The sequence below is a fragment of the Sphaeramia orbicularis genome, chromosome 14 (genome assembly GCF_902148855.1).
Source record: "Sphaeramia orbicularis chromosome 14, fSphaOr1.1, whole genome shotgun sequence".
Classification (NCBI taxonomy): domain Eukaryota; kingdom Metazoa; phylum Chordata; class Actinopteri; order Kurtiformes; family Apogonidae; genus Sphaeramia; species Sphaeramia orbicularis.
Genome location: NC_043970.1, coordinates 53,727,443 through 53,745,468, shown reverse-complemented (window position 1 = coordinate 53,745,468; position 18,026 = coordinate 53,727,443). Strand labels below are relative to the sequence as shown.

At 38.1% G+C, this 18,026-nt stretch overlaps 1 protein-coding gene across 10 annotated transcripts in view; it reads left to right on the top strand.

The window, feature by feature from the left end:
• Positions 1–18,026, top strand: part of auts2a (activator of transcription and developmental regulator AUTS2 a) — a 693,940-nt gene that overhangs the window by 255,427 nt on the left and 420,487 nt on the right. The gene's annotated exons all lie outside the window — the stretch shown is intronic.

Genomic DNA, 18,026 nt, shown 5'->3' with positions numbered 1-18,026 from the left:
AACCAAAATTTTCTAACAGCCCTACCTGCAGTCTACATTGAACATGAAGTGGAAAATCTCCAGAAGTCTAAAGGCTGGTTATAGTGACGTTAACCCCCGTGTGTTAATACATTACTACAACCATTGCCTTCCCTGTAGTGACAGGCTGCTGCTTCCTCCTCCTCCCGGTCTGAAACGTTTCCGTCGTCCTCCATTACAGCAGCAGTGTGGATGGAAGTGGCGGTCGCTGTGGGGCTCAGACCCCGGGCAGGGTCCCGTACCCCCCTGCCATGTTTGTGTTAATTTGGTGGATGTAAACACAGTGAGCGGGCTGTAACGAGGCAGCGCCGGCCTCAGAGTCTCTGCTCTCCAGCCTCCTCTGTGGGAAGAACGAGTGGAGAGAGGGAGCAGCTGACCAGTGTCTGGATCACTGAGCAATTGTGGGCAAGAGAGACAGAGGGAGAGGGAGAAGGAGCGAGGCCTGGGTGTAGCCGCTGGGGACGGGCCTGACAGATGGATGGAGCCAATGACTGGATGCCCAGCCAACTGGAAAGACAACTTTCACCCACACAGGCTATATTCTTTTGCCTGTCGTCTTTTATCTCCATCTCTTAACAACCTGAAGGATAGAAAACAGTATCTGTGTGTATCTATTACCCTGACATCCACTGCACACTGTTATTTCCATTTCTACTGGAATTTTTGGATGTTTTCTTTACCACCGAGGATCCCATTTAGACAGATTCATAAGTAGTCCTTTAAATTACGCAAATATAACTTGCACATAAAAATTTGCCTAATGGAAAAACGAAAATTTGGCCAAAACCCTCATGTTTTGATGAAAACTTTTAGTAGGGGTGTGTAATTGCAAAAATCTGGCGATACGATACAAATCACAATACTAGGATCACGAAATATCACGATATATCATGATACTGTTAAAAAGGCAATTTTTTGTTTTTCTTTTTTGTTTTTAAAGATTATTTCCTTGAAGAATTGAGTTACACCAGAAATATGTACAGATACTAAACACATTTTTTTTTTATCAGAACAGGATCTAATGTTATATCACCGAATGTTTCTAATTCTCCTAGTTTCCAAAGGAACTAACATCTGCCGCTCTCAGCAAGTAAAAAGTGCTTTTAGGATGCTTCAAATAATCATTAAACAATGTTAAATAATAATAAACAATAAAGAAAACCAAAAAACAAAAATGAACCTCCATTATATCTGCATTTGAATAAATACTTAAAAATATTGATACAGTACTTTTTAATATTGATACAGTATTGTGAAATTAAATATCGTGATATATTGCAGAACTGATATTTTCTTATACCCCTACTTGCAAGAGGTGTTTTTTTTTTTTTTGACTAGCGAAATTGGTACATTGCACAAACCTGCAACAGAAAGACCTTTATGCGCAGCTAGAGACACGTGAACGACAGACAACAGGATGTTGACGGACATGACAACAAGCAAAGAAGAAGAGCTTTAAAAGAAACATGGTGTGGTATGTGTGGGGGGGCTCACTGTTCGGCCTTGGCGAAGGTCTGCGCTCTCTGAGTGCTTTTCTAGTTGTTGTTGTTTTGCTGATATTTGTTGTCTGTCTGTAAATTCTTGCACTGAACCTGAGAGCTTTGCCTCTGTTTTGTTGTACTTGGTACAGTGACAATAAAGAGATTCTGATTTCGATTCTGAATCCGATATGGGCCAACACATGTGGGGCCGCTAAGGAAACTGCAGACAAACCCACATGGGACCCTTATATGCAGCCCAGTTGTAACCCTTCTGGGGCCCACATGGACTTGCTGGCTAAAGACTTCAACACACACTGACATCAGTCTAAGAAGTAGTGACTCCATTCAAATCACCTGCAGCTTTATATAAAATCTGAATATCTGTGACCTGCAGAATTCCATATCATCTCATATATACTGAATATGATACGTTCCCATATGGATATTCTGCCTCCACCACCATCGCCGTCACATTCACAGGTATTATATCTCCGTTTCTGTGTAGAACACATACATCCTTCATTTTGCCAAATAACATTCGTCTTCTTTAGCCTCATTTATTAAAACAAAACAACACCATGAATCTTCTCCGCCTACAGTGTGTTTGTGATGTTCTGTAGCTGCAAACTGATACAGTTCACTCTGTCTTTGTTATAATTCTGCTCTTCATAAACGCCTCCGTGTCGTATTAACCATAGTTTCTATCAGATGTCTTCATGAGAACTGAATGAACCTCTTGACAGTATAAGTCTGGGTTTGGGCTCATGTTTCACATCAGAATCCTTTGACAGATGAAGGTCAAAAATGGGTCAAAAAAGACCAGCGTTTTTGTGCTGCTTTTGTCATTTTATCATGTTAAAAATAATCATTTGTATTATATTTTGGTCCAACAAAAGAATGATTTCATGCTTGAAATATTTTTTAAATTTATTTTATTTTCCTTATTTTTATTTTTAATTTTCTTTTTACTTTTTTAACAAGTTTAAACTGTTTTTTTTGTATATATATTTTTTGAAATACAATAATATGGTATATAACAGCAATAGAACAATGTCCACATCCATTTTGTGAGTTAGTCCTTTGGTTTTGCTGTCAAATGAATTAACGGTTCAGATGTAATTCTATTGTAAATGAATGCAGGTCAATTTGACCCACCTATGGAAGCTGGGGGTAATAAAACAAAAACTACAGTTTCATAAAATCTGTAGAGGATAACTTAAAATGTAAAATGGAATGATGTCAATAACATGTTTTTTTGAGGAGGACTTAGAATCCTCCTACTATATAATGCACGTTGTCCATCCGATCGATGTTGCAGCATGGGAGGGCATTTGTATGGGTTTTCCTCAGCCTTCACAGGCCCGATCGCCGCCAAACTCACCAAATAAATAGAAACATTACCTGACTATCTACTAGGCACAATTTTATGTTTGTATTCAAATGTTGTGAGGTATTCTGGGCAATTTTAGCCTCTCATGCTATTGTACAATGGTACCACGGGTACAATGCCGCTGTTGCACCACAGGAGGGCGTTTTAGCCTCTCATGTTATTGTACAATGCTGCTGGTATGAAATAACTTTTCATTACAAAGACATTGCACTAAACCAGAGTTTCTCAAACTGTGAGGCGGGCCCCCCTAGGGGAGGCATGAAGACTTGCCAGGGGGTCATGGGATCCCTCCTGGGTGTTTTTTTTTCTTCAGGTTAGCACATGTAGCAGGTAGAACTAATGTTTGAGCGTTGGAGCATCCTGGGTTCATTTTAGGGATGCACAACAAACAAATCTATTGCCATGGTGAGCTGTCACTGAACTAGACAAAGAGTTTAGGTTTGGAGAACGGACAAGGATTTGACTGTAATGTTTGTGTTTTTGCATAGTTTATACAGTTTGCACTTTAATGTTCTGAGATGTGCAATGGAAATGGGCTCATTGCAGCCACTGATATTGTTAAAATCTTTGTTACCAAAATTTGTTTGTTGTTCTAAAAAAAGTTCTGTTATTGTCATAGTTGTAAGATAATCGCACATTTCCTGTTTTTATTTGGAAAAATATTGCCTCAGGGAGCAGTCTGGTTGAGTTTATTTGTGTTATTCAAGCAAAATCTAAGTCATTTTTAATTTGCACAACAAATTTTTCAAGGAAAAGCAAAAAGTATTTTTACGATATTGATGTTTCTTTCAGTAAAAGTTGTAATTGGACCACTGTTGCAATGTTGTTGGGGTTGAGGGGGGCCTGGAGATTTTTCGTCCTCCAAAGGGGGGCCCGACAGTAAAAGACTGAGAACCACTGCACTAAACCCACCTCAGCGGGTCATTTTGACCCACGTATGCATCTAAGGGTTAATCTGTCCGGCCGTGTGTTCCTAATCGTCTCCTCAGAGGGGTTCTCAGACTCATTTAGGCCCCGTCGGGTTCCCATTGGAATGCCGGGTCCTGCCTGCCGTCTGCCGCCGCTGCAGCAGCTCTGGTTTCAGGCTGCTGGATGAGTGGCCACGGCGACGGTTCCCACAGCCGGAGGACGGTGGCGGCCGGTCAGACCCCGGTACCCCGACTCAATGAGCCCTCTGTTGTCAGCAGCATGAACACACAGGCCGGGTCCGGTTTCACAAACACACACACACACACACACACACACACACACACACACACACACACACACACACACACACACACACACACACACAGCTAGGGATGAATGTGAGCAATGGGAATGTCACAGATTTATGGAAGGGTGGATCACATGCTCGCAGACGGACGGAAAGCGAAGCCTGACAATTGCTTTTTGTCTGACTGTAAACTTGTGTAACTGCCTGGCAATACCAGTCTGTGCTGATCCAAAGAAACAATCCGATGTTTTTTTCATCAGCCTCCTCATGAGCGAGGCTTGGCTCCAAATCTATCCAACTTGGCTCGCACTATGGAACAAATCTACACTCACACACACATTCTGATGTGTACATTATTACGACCTCGTGTTTTCAGTCGGCACATCGAGGAAACTGTCTTAAACGTGCTCTTTAGTTGTGCAGATGGACGACAGCTCCATCAGATGTAGAGCCCGCTGGAGTTTGGAGGTTGACTGTACGCCGAAAACTTTTACCCAATGAGAGGAAAAAAAAAAGTGAAACGGCAGGAGTGTGGAGGGAGAGTGGGCCAAAGAAGAGTGCATATCAAAGAGAAGCAGCCATCTGTCAGCACAGGCAGCAAACAGCTGGTGGAGGAGATGCAAGATGTCTGAACAAAGACTGACAAGATGGAAGATGACAGGAAACAGATTTCCCTCCCTTTTTACCCCTCCTGCAAGAGGAGAGGTTGACCATCGGAGGCTGTGATGTCTCCAGTCTCCAGATGCCGACTCTCCTCCTTCTTCGTCTTCTTCACCTTCTTTTTCTTCCTCTTCTTCTTCGTCTTCTTCTCCTCTTCTTCTTCGTCGTCTTCATCTTCGTCTTTTTCTTCATCTTCTTCGTCGTCTTCATCTTTTTCTTCATCTTCTTCGTCTTTTTCTTCTTCATCTTCTTCGTCTTCTTCTTCCCCTTCTTCGTCGTCTTCTTCGTCGTCTTCTTGGTCTTCTTCTTCCCCTTCTTCTTCTTGGTCTTCTTCTTCGTCTTCTTCGTGTTCGTCGTCTTCTCCCCTTCTTCTTCGTTTTCTTCTTTGTCTTCCTCGTCTTCTTCTCCTCTTCTTCTTCTTCTTCATCGTCTTCTTCTTTTTCTTCTTCTTCTCTTGTCATCTCTTTGGTTTTCTGTTGCTTCTGTAGAGACCTGAAGTCCAGAAGTATCACCATTTACACATAAGATATCTGGTAATTTCCAATTCAGTCCAACTTTATTTGTAAAGCACTTTAAAACAACCACAGCGGACCAAAGTGCTGTACAGAAAAAGAAATAAAAACCAAAATGAGCAAAATACAGAATAAAATACAAGAATAGATTAAAAGACATAGAACAACTGTAAAAATAAATAAAAAATAAATAAAAATACAGAAGAATAGATAAAACCTTAATAAAATACAAGAATAGATTAAAACATAAAAAGCTGTACAATTTAAAAACAACAAATAAGAACAATAAACCAATACCAAATAAAACAAGTTAATAAAAATAACACAGTCAAACATCTCACGTGGTTTCAAAAGCCAAGAAGAAAAGATGGGTTTTAAGAAGGGATTTAAAAACAGACAGATCTGGAGAGGCAGATGGTTCCAAAGTTTAGGAGCTGCTGCAGCAAAGGCACGCTCACCCCTGAACGTGTGCTTGGTAATTTAAAACATAAAGATTGAAACAAACATGTCGCTTTGTGCTGAACAGCTCAGTGGACTGTATCTCACATGGTACATCTCACCAGTACCACTGTGGTTCTTACCTATGGCAGGTTTCATCTTGTTGTTTGAATGATGTGAAAAAGTATTAAGAGTTGAGAATATTTACACGTCTGGTCATGTTGAAGCTGCAGAGATGTGTTTGACCGCCGTGAACAGACACTTCCACTGACGTCACTGTAGTTTGACCACAGACTGAAACAGTTTTACAACAAACTGCAACTTTCATGTAGACCACAGGTGTCAAACATGCGTCCCGGGGTCAAATCCGGTCCGCGGGATGAATTTGTGAAATGCAAAAATTACACTGAAGATATTAACAATCAATGGTGTCCAAATCATTTTAATTTAGGTTCCACATACAGACACATACAGTCCAAGTAGATTTGAAGTGGGTCAGAACCAGTAAAATATGATCAGAATAACCTCGGGCTGCTCGATTATAGGAAAAAACAATCACGATTATTTTAGCAATAATTGAAATCGCGATTATTAAAAACGATTTTGTTAACCTTCAAGTTGTTTATTTTTTTTCTTGCAAAACTATGTAAAATATACTATTTAAACATAAAGCTTTTAAACACTAAAAGTATGTTCACTTGTGTACGAAACAAAATAATCTTTGAATGCAAATAAGTATACTGTAAATTCAAGTATGTTTCCTTTTGTAAACAAATAGTGCAGTGTAATTAAACTGCTGTAGAACTGTAGCAATAAAAAAAAAAAAAATCACGTAAAGTGCAAATTAGAAATTTAAGTATGTTCAATGTATGAAACATGGTAAATTATATACATATATTCAGTGGCGTGCCGTGAGGTTTCAGTTCAGGCCTTCTGTAAACATCAGCCATCTATAGAATACACACGTGCACTAAAACACAACAACCATACACCACACAGAAAACCAACATTAAGCCACAGTGTTACACCACGCATCCAACAATACACAACATTAAGTAAATACTAAAAATCCTACTCTGAGTAAAGGAACAATATATTCCAAAAATCAAAGCACAGTTTGCCAAAATGCAGGAGTTTCATGCAGAAATCATTGAACAGCCAGCAAAGCAACAAAACCTTCCATAACCTCCTGGTTATAGCCTACGCAGTGTTCCACACTGCACAACGCTTGCACAGTGTAAGGTGGCGGTGGTTCAACTTTAGATGGTTTAAAGGTTTGTTGTGTTAGCGGTCGGTGCGGACACAACTACAAAACACTTTTTGCACGTGATGTGTTTTTGCTCTTCGTCTTCTTCATCAAACCCAAAGTGATTCCATACAGTTGAAGTTGACTTTTTTGTTTACCAAATGCTTCTGCTGTGATTCTCCTGCCATTTTTCAAGACCGCTAGGTACAACTTTCCTCGTGAGGTGGACCTTCCGGCTAGCTGGCAGCTGGAGCTGAGAGGGGGGCGGGGCCCAGCAGCTCACAGTAGCTTTCGTCCGTGTGAATTAAAACAACTCAAAATTAATAATCGTTTTTTCTCGATTACATAATTTTTGTAATCGTTGAGTGTAATAATCAAAATCATAATTGAATTTCGATTAATTGCACAGCCCTAGAATAACCTATAAATAATGACGACCCCAAATTTTCTCTTTGTGTTTTGGTGTAAAAAAGTAAAATTACATGAAAATGTTGACATTACCAAACTGTACATTTACAAAAAATGTGAATAACCTGAACAAATATGAACAAATGGAAATGTCTTAAGAACAGTAAATGCAATTTGACCAATATTCTGCCTGTTATTAAATGTTTTGTGTGATTGTAATGCACATGTGTAAATGATAAACTGATAGACGGAGGCAGAATATTGTCAAAATTGCACTTGTTTTTCTTAAGACAATTCAAGTTGTTCATGTTATTCAGATTTTTAAGGAAACTTTGTAGATTTAAACCTGATCATGATAGAATTGTACTTTTTTCACTGTTATTATTTTACTGGTCCGGCCCACTGCAGATCAAATTGGGCTGAATGTGGAACTGAACTAACATGAGTTTGACAGTCTTGATATAGAGCTACCAGAGTTAACCCATAAAGACCCAGACCTACTTCTGTGGCAGCTCCCAAATGAATTTTTCTGTATATTTAACATTTCTTTGGTGATTGATTGTAATATTATCTTCCTTCTTTTGTGGTTTTTGAGCACAAATCATGTGTTTTCCTATATTTGATTCACTGATCATGTAGATTTTCATTAAAGCTCAGGGTAAAGTTGATGTTTATTGTATTAAAAACAGAAAACTCAAGAAAAAGTGATGTTTTCAGCTAAGATATCATTTACTGAACATAAACCCAATGTGTCCATTCGCTGTTATTGATCCAACTCCATGGGTTTTAGTGGTGAATCGATGTTGTAGAAGATGACAGTGTTTCCATGGTAACTACGGAGCCTCTTAATGTCCAAATGGGTCATATCTGATGACCATGAATCAATGACAAACTGTATTTTACACCAATTATTTACATGGATTGATTGGATTAGTGGATCAGCAGGTATTAAACTGTTTAGATCAGTAGATGGTTTTGGTTGCCGGTGGAGGTTTGGGTCTGTATTGGTTAAATTATTATTTTTAAGTGTCTGTATGTAATATTTCTACTGTCAAATATATTTTAAAAAGGCCAAAAATTGTCATTGTAATGTTTAGAATGAAGTTTGGCCAAAGATGTCAGTGTATTTAAATTGTAGCTATGAAGTGAATTTATTTACTATGACTATCCGGGGGACTTCTGTGACCACTAGAGGGAGTAATGAGTCACTTTGTCGTACAAGGCTGAGTTGAGGATGAGAACCATTAGGAAACAACTGTCAAAGAAAAGAAGTGATAAAAATAGAAGCTGTTGTTTTCTCCACTGGACTCGGCTGTAAATGGAAAGAATGGAGTTTGATGCTGAAATGTCAGTGTTTCTTCAACACGTTTGAGTTTGATCCTGAAACTTATGAACGTGTTAAGTTATTATGGGATATTCTTATTGTTGTTAAGTTGCTGTTTGTTGATCCACGGTTTAGACCACAGGTTTCCCAAACAACATTAGCTTCTGGCCGAGGCCCCCTTTTGCAAACCCACTGACAATATTGCAACATATGTTAGGAAATATTGACTTTTAGGATGTGTTTTCTTACTTTTATTCACTCTACAATAATTATTACATTTATTTAGCGTAAGAATATTATTACCTAACATTTTTCCACACTGTATATTCATAATAATCCTTGATAATTAGCATCAATTTTTTTAATGTTGTTGTGTTTTGCCTTTTTTCCTTATCTTGCCTCCACTTTTATGAGCTCCCCTAGTGCCCCCTGGTGACCCCCACTTTGAAAACCACTGGTTCAGATTAAACTGTGACAGTTCTGACCTTGTTTGTTCGATTCCAAACAGATCTGTAGTTTAACCGTACAGAAAACAGAGGTGGTTTGTGGTTTTACTGTGGCTGTTTTCAGTCTATAAACAGAGCTAAGCTAAGTAGTAATAGTAGTAGTAGTTAATTCCATCATTAATTACTTTAAACAACAAACAAAAACATTTACATTGTTCCGTGTACAATGCGACCGAAAGGTTTTAGGCTGAAGTTAAGACTTATTTTGCCTAATTCTGTTTACAGTTAACACAATATTTCCACAAGAAAACAAACAAGCATAAAAAAATAAAATTAAATAAGTTCAATGTAATCATTGCTAAATATACAACGGAAGAGAATACATATTTAATTTTAATTTAGGTAAATCATGTCCTTATCTCAGCTTCCAGTATTGATCCTAGTCTTTTAAACAAGTACCGTGATTTCCGGTCTATAAGCCGCTACTTTTTTCCCCCACACTGTGAACCCGCGGCTCTAAAATGATGCGGCTAATTTATGTTTTCTGGGCTAACGATCGATCCGGTTGACGAAGAAGGAAATAGAGCTGCTGCACGCAAGCTTCGCATCAATGAAGCGATGTTGATACGTTGGAGATGGGGTGAGTGCGGCTTATAGTCCGGAAAGTACGGAATTATCTTTAGTCAATCCTGAGCAGACAGAGCTAAGCTAACAGAGCTATAATGTAAACTATCAGCCGACGCAGCACGTGAAAATTATAAGACACAGTGTTATTTCATAAGTGTTACTGAGTTTTAGACTGAAGAAAACGTCATGATGCAATAATACAAATGTGTGGAAACAATGATCTCTATTCTTTCTTCAGTGTCTGATTCAGTCTGTGGAAACTTTGGCACCAGACTGACCCCTGCTGGTCAGAGTCTGGAATATTAATACTACATAGAACGACTTGCGTAATGCGTAATCCAGACAGGATCAAAGAACTCCTCGTCTCAGCAGTGACTGTAATATATTTTTTTCTGAAATAAGGTCCATGGAGTCGAACCGACGGGGGCTTCGTTTAATTTCCGTCTGTATGAGTCTTTTCAGTTCATTCGCCTGCTCTTAAATTCTCCATTTGCTATTTTTCTGCATCTTCAACAAGAACAAAGACTGTCTAATTCCTCACGTGAACATAAGCATTTTTTACACCACCGATACAGGAATTATCATGAAATAATTATAAGACGATACGCTTTAATTATACTAATTACGATCGCATTTATCCAAAGCAGAAGGCTTTTTTTTTTTTTAAAGAATTGGATTTTCATAGGCCTTAAATATTACATTCTGTAAATTATTTAGCTAAAGTAATTGACCTGCTGCAGCTTAAGTAGATACACATCTCTCCGCTCATTTGCTCAGATAAATGAAGCGGTGTGATTCTTGTTAAGTACGTTTTTAGGAAATGAGTACAGGGCTTTATGTTAATTAGTGTTGCAGCGTAAGCCTTGTTACATCAGGACTTCTCTCTCTACTTAGCACAGTCTATTCCCCTTTGTGCCTTTTTCCCCCTGCACTGTTAATTTGAACAGAAAATGCAGTCTATTTCTAAATAGGGCAGTGGTGCACACTAGAGCCTCTCTGCAATCATTAAGCCCATTTTCTGCCAGCTTAGAGCCGTTGAAACGCCTGTAATGGAGGGAAAACGAGAGAGTTTTTGTCTTCTCTCTCTACCCACAGTGTAATATGTGATGTGTGACATTGGCCAGTGTAATACTGTAATGGCCCTAATTGTCTAATCACTCTAATATGCGGCTTTGCTCTTGGACATGACAAGGGCAAAGTGAGCTAATAAACAGTGATTACTGTCACTTGAAATCAGCGCGTAGATGAGGGGCTGAACGTTAGTTGCAGGGAGACGGTGTTTCTTCCCTCCGTTTCACTCGTCTCGCCTGTAGTTTGATGGAGGACGGTGGCGGTGAAAGGTCAGCGACTGGTTGCGCACAAGCGACGGAATGAGAGGAAGACGGAGAGAGATCAAACCGAGAGAAAAAGAGCTGTCATCTCCAGATCCGGTCCCATCGGTTTGTTAGATTGACAAGCTGTCAGCCTGGTCAGCGTATACTCGACGGAACCAAGAACAGACAAGACAGAGCTTTCACTTTCCCCAGCCATCTGCTTCTCTCACTTGTGTATGTGTTTTTTGTTTTTTTTTTTCCCTAGTACACTAAGTCAGAACTCAGATTTGGCAGAAACACAGAGGCTGTTGAATATGAAACTGATGCAAATGCCGCTGTGCTTAATGAAACTCCAGGTACACTATACGGACAAAAGTATGTGGACACGTTGAATTCAGGTGCTTCTTTTCTAGCAGGGGTCTGGGATACAAAACAATAATGACTAATGTAAGAATATAGATTTATTTCGGGATAAATGTCACTGCGTTGGTTAATTTGGTTTAAATGCTTATTTTTGCTTCCAAAATGGATTTTACTGAAAAACAATCTCCCATTAAGGAAATATTGATGTTTTTATCTCAAATCATCATCAACAGGACATCTTACAGCTGTAGACATGATGTGTCCCAAATGTTTTTGTCCATATAGTTTATAAACATCAATATTTCCTTAAAATTTAGTGGGAGATTTCACTTCCTAAGTGAGATGTGAAGACACTACATGGACAAAAATACTGGGACACATCATGTCTACGTCTGTATGATGTCCTGTTCATGAGGATCTGAGATGAAAACATCAATATTTCCTTCAAGTTTAATGAGATAATTTTCTTCCTATTATGACGTGTTTAATGAAACTCCAGGTACACCATATGGACAACAGTATGTGGACACGTTGAATTCAGGTGGCCCTGGAATATAAAACAATAATGACTAATGTCAGAATATAGTTTTGTTTTAGGGGATAAATATCATTGCATTGGTTAGTTTGGTTTAAATTGTTATCTTTGCTTTCAGAGTGCCTCAGAGATGGTTTTGACTGAATTTCTTTCAACATTGATTTTTTCATGAATGTTCTACCCCTAAATTTTTACAATATTTTCTGTTCTCTGCTGTAAATAATAATTTTCTACCACAGCTAGTCATCTACTTTCTTCACATCTCACTGAGGAAGAAAAATCTCCTGTTAAACTTTAAGGAAATATTGTTATTATCTGAAATCCTCATGAACAGGACATCTTACAGTTGTAGACTTCATGTGTCCTAATATTTTTGTCCATGTAGTTTATAAACATGAAACTACATGGACATCATATGGTGTATCTTATTGGAGCAGAACATACATTTTCCTTCATGGACAGCATATTTTCAGTTTGTCAGGGAATTACTACTGTCTTGTGATATTTTTTTTCCTCACTGTGAGGTTTTTTTCTACCATGTCATAATAGGAAGAAGACTCTTCCATTAAACTTGAAGGAAATATTGATGTTTTTATCTCAGATCCTCATGAACAGACATCTTACAGCTGTAGACATGTGTCCCAATACTTTTGTCCATATAGTGTCTCCACATCTCACTTAAGAAGTGAAATCTCCCACTAAATTTTAAGAAAATATTGATGTTTATAAACTATATGGACAAAACTATTGGGACAAATCCTGTCTCCAGCTGTAAGATGTCTTGTTCATGATGATGTGAGATAAAAACATTAATATTTCCTTCATGTTTAATGTGAGATTTTTTTCTCCTCAGTGAGATGTGAAGAAAGCAGATGGTTAGTTTTGGTAGAAAACTATTATTTTTAGTCAGAACACAAAAAATATTTCTGAAATTTAGAGGTAGAACATTGAAAATCATAGTCAGGGATTAAAAAGAAAAATCATCGTTGAGAGAAATGAAGTAAAAACCATGTGTGAGGTCTTTAAGGGTTAAGCTGTTGCAATAAAATGGTCAGAAAACTTTATTTAAACTCTTCATGATGATTTTAGATAAAAACATTAATATGTCCTTTAATGGGAGATTTTTCTTCAGGAAGCAAAAATAAGCATTTAAACCCAACTAACCAATGCAGTGATATTTATCCCAATACAAAACGACATTATGACATTTATCATTATTGTTTTGTATCCAGACCCCTGTTAGAAAAGAAACACCTGAATTCAACGTGTCCACATACTTTTGTCCATATAGTGTACGTCTGATTTGGAGCGAAAGAGATGAAGCTGTAAATCAGTTTGATGCTCAAACCCCAAAACAAACTCCACAGAGTTGCAACTGCATGAAAAGACTTGAGCGAAGGCAGGACTGTGCCAGGAACATTTACTAAAAAATCTCTATTTGCTCTGTTTGTGCCTTCAGAGATGAATGTGTTTGTGTCTGCATGTTTGGAGTTGATGTTTTATGCACCATCTCCAGGCTATGAAACCTCATTTCACAGTTCCCCAGAGACCAGTTAACCCCTCATTTCCTCCCTAGAGCATCCAATAAGGACCACAACAATCTGGAGTGTGTTTGTGTGTGTGTTTGTGTGTGTGTGTTTCCGGTATCTTCTGTGAAGCAGACTTTCTCTCTAGTAGTGGGGTGCTCTGATAGCCTCCATTCATTATTCAGCTCTACTCCAGCTGCACCACACCCCCGAGCAGCACAGAAATAAAACAAGGTTAAGAATTGGCATGAAAAGTGTCTCAGCAGATCAAGTGTTGGAGGGGGAGGCAGGGGTGGGGGCGTGGGAGGGGGGGGTTGGAGACAGGGAGGTATGGGCCTTTATCTGCGTGCCATCTTTTATTAATTGCCCTGGTGCTTAGACTGCGAGTTTCTCAGTGATCATTAATGCATGCGCGGAATAACGTATTTACATGTTCTCATGCATTATGCATGTGTAGGGAGGGGGCTACAGTGTTGTGGAGGACCCTCTGCCCACAGGTCCTGTGTTTTTCTGTTTCTGTGTGTGTTTCTGTGTCTGAGCTGATTCAGATTCACGCTCGCTGTCGAGTTCGTGGACGCCGTATGACGCCGAATCAGACGACGGACACCACTTTGACAGAGGATGATAAGGGTTGTGACTTAAACCAAGGTTATTATCGTTAACGAAAGCTGACGAAATGACGAAAACTAGAATTGAAAAAATTAAAAAACAATAACTAACTGAAACTGTGTTGTGTGCTTACAAAACTAACTAAAACAGATAAAAATGATGGATAAAATTCCTTTCGTTTTCGTCTTTGTCAATGTCGGATTGATACGAAATCGATTTATTTTTCTCTAGCAATTTTAGCTAGCGGCACCATGCGACACTTCACGGTCCGTCACTTCTCGTCACTTGTCGTTTAGAGTCATCTTCTCGTCCGAACTCTACCTGGAAACATGGAGACTAAAGTTGGGAGAAAGCAGCAGAGTCCTGTCTGGGATTTATTTGAATACGACGACAGAGAAGAAGAGAAAAGAGACGACAAAACTGAAACTAATACTAAAACTAAGCATTTCGAAAAAATTTACAACTAATAAGAACTAGCAGACCTGCTCTAAAAACGAATTAAAACTAACTGAATCAGAGAAAAATGTCTAAACTAAATAAAACTAAACTATTATGAAAAATCCAAAACTATTAGAACCTTGACTTAAACCAGGAAGTCTGATCACATGTGTTTGTATGAGGTCAGAGGTCAGTGAAACATCAGTCGCCTCCTAATGAAGTTTCAGGTCCTTAATTAATTGTGTCAAGATTCCTTTTATTGTCATTGTATAACGAAATTCTGATGGGACTTCTCAAGTAAAAAAAAAACGTGAAATATACAATGCAAAAAATGTAAATAGTAAAAAGCTGCAAAAACGATATCAAAAGAAAAAGAAGACACACACAAGCTCCGCCCCTCTCCCATTTTGTCAAGTCACACATTCACAAATAGTTAAAGTGCAGAGGACAGTGGGGGGTAAATACAGTAGTTATTGCACAGTTTTAGATTTTCATTATTAGACATTGTTGTTTATTACACTTTGCTGATTGTGATATTGATTATTGTATATTGTTGATTATTGCATGTGTTTAGTTCATGTAATACTGGGACACATCATGTCCCAATATTTTTGTCCATATAGTTTATAAACATGAAACTGCATGGACATCATATGGTGTATCTTATTGGTGCAGAACATACATTTTCCTTCATGGACAGCATCATATTTTCAGTTTGTCAGGGAATTACTCCTGTCTTCTGATATTTTTTTCCTCACTGTGAAGTTTTTTTCTGCCATGTCATAATAGGAAGAAAACTATCCCATTAAACTTGAAGGAAATATTGATGTTTTTACCTCAAATCATCCTGAACATGACATCTTACAGCTGTAGACATGATGCGTCCCAATATTTTTGTCCATATAGTGTCTTCACATCTGACTTAGGAAGCGAAATCTCCCACTAAATTTTAAGGAGATACTGATGTTTATAAACTATATGGACAAAAATATTGGGACACATGTCTCCAGCTGTAAGATGTCCTGTTAATGATGATGTGAGATAAAAACGTCAATATTTCCTTCAACTTTAAAGCAGAACCTTAAACATAAAAAAACTACAAAACCCCCCCCAAAATCAATGTTGAAGGAAATTGTCTCTCAGACAGAACTTAACCCCACTCAAGCTAATGCAGAATGAGAAGAGAGCAGGATCTGACCATCTGAGGCATTTTGGAAACAAAGATAACAATTTAAACCAAACTAACCAATGCAGTGATATTTATCCAAATATAAGGCACGTTTATTTCTGTAGCACATTTCATGTACAAGACAATTCAAAGTGTTTTACATCAAACATTAAAAGCATTACAGCTGGGAAGCAATAAAAAGTCTAGGCACGAGAAAAACAAACAAAAAACAGATACATAAATAAAACAGATAAACAGATAAAAACTTTAAGCTGAAAAGAAACCGTGCAGATCTGAACTGATGAATCAAAACTCTATTCGAATGCAGCTGAGAACAGGTGGGTCTTTAACCTGGATTTAAATAAAATGAGTGTTTCAGCTGATCTGAGGTTTTCTGGGAGTTTGTTCCAGACCTGTGGAGCATAGAAGCTGAACGCAGCTTCTCCATGTCTGGTTCTGACTCTGGGAACTGACAACAGACCAGATCCAGATGACCTGAGGGGTCTGGGGGGTTCATACTGGGTCAGGACTAAACTATATTCTGACATTAGTTAGTGATGGGACTTTTGGCTCTTTGAAGGGAGTCGTTCAATCAGGAGCCGTTCACTGAAAAGAGCCGTTCAAAAGACTGGCTCTTTTATGTTTTTTTTGCATTATTTTGAAACACCAATGTTTTAATGACTAAATAGGCTACATGTGATGATTGACATTCCATTTTAAAGGTGTTTAACAGTAAGTATTACACTGGTCAACAACAAACTTATTGTTTCAGTTTTTTGAGCTGATTTAGGATCATTTTGGTGCTGAATCCAAAAATCACATTAATTTTGCTCAATCAGGTCAACTTTCTGAACTATGCTACATATTGGCTTTTGAACATTTTTGCTTACATTTAAGAGCATTTTCACATCATATGATACACAATTCTTTCATACTTCTTGCAATAAACGAGTTCTGAAAATTTTACTTTTGCCAATTTATGATGAATGTTTTTTTTAATATTACAGGTGAATGAAACGGCTTCGACTAGAAGATCTTGCAAAAATAAGCCTGACGTATTCTGCTACATCTGCGGTGAATACACCATTGTACCTAACAGGAATCCTGTTAGAAAATGATTTTTTTTTCTCTTAAAACCTATTTTGGGTGAGAACTATATAAAAAAAAATCAACTGATAAAGTCACAAAAATGTAATCAATGTTGTGAGAAGATCAAATTTTTCAAAATCAAATTAGCAAAAAAACCTGACCTGATTGAGAAAAACAGATGTCATTTTTGGATTTAGCGGTGCAAAATGGTCCTAATTCAGTTGAAAAAACCTAGACAACTTGCAAAAAACATTTTTTTGTAACCCAGTGTTATCTTACCATAAAAAAGAATCGTTAGTTCAAATGTGTGGGTTAAATCCATGACATGAGAGGTGACGTTAGACAAATGATGAAATTGGACCAAAAACATCATGGTACATTATGTGGACTAGTCTGTAGGCTAAAAATGAAGAAGAAAATAAAACATTTTCTTATAAAATAACATTTTATTCTCCTCAAAACAAGAACAATAAATGTGTGTAAACATATGGAAAAAATTGCACAAAACACAACAGTGATGAATCACTGCAGTTACTGAAATACCTGAACTATAGTGCAATTCTTAGAACAAGAACAGTGTGTTGGTAAATTGACAGGCAATCGGACACTCCCTCCTTAAAAAAAATAAAAAATAAAAAATTAAAAAATTAAAAAAAAAAAATGAACAGCTCTTTACAAAGACTCGGTTCCCATCATTCATTTCAAAGAGCCATTCAAAAGATTTGATTCATTCGTGAACGTCACATCACTAACATTAGTCATTATTGTTTTGTATCCCAGACCCCTGTTAGAAAAGAAACACCTGAATTCAATGTGTCCACATACTTTTGTCCGTATAGTGAACATATTCCTGCTGTTTTGGTCTTTATTTGCTTCCGTTTCTGTCTGTGACTCGTGAGTTATTGTGTGAGTCCCGCCCCCCCACCCCTAGTATTTATATCTGGCATAAGCCTCTCGGTCTGTGTTGGTTAAAGAACAGGCGGTGTTTTGTCGCCGTCTGATTCAGAGGTGTTGATTGATCAGGCCTCCGGGCTCAGCTCCCTATTGGCCTCCTCACCTCTGTGATCGATCGATCTCTGACTCTGTCTCCACCGCTGTTCGTCGACACTTACAAGAGCTGCATTTCATGAAGTCGCTTCTGTACGGGAGCTTCTCTTCTATCAATTTTGTTGAAGTATTTCCTTGTGTTTCTTTTGTTCTTCTATTACCATAAGTGCAA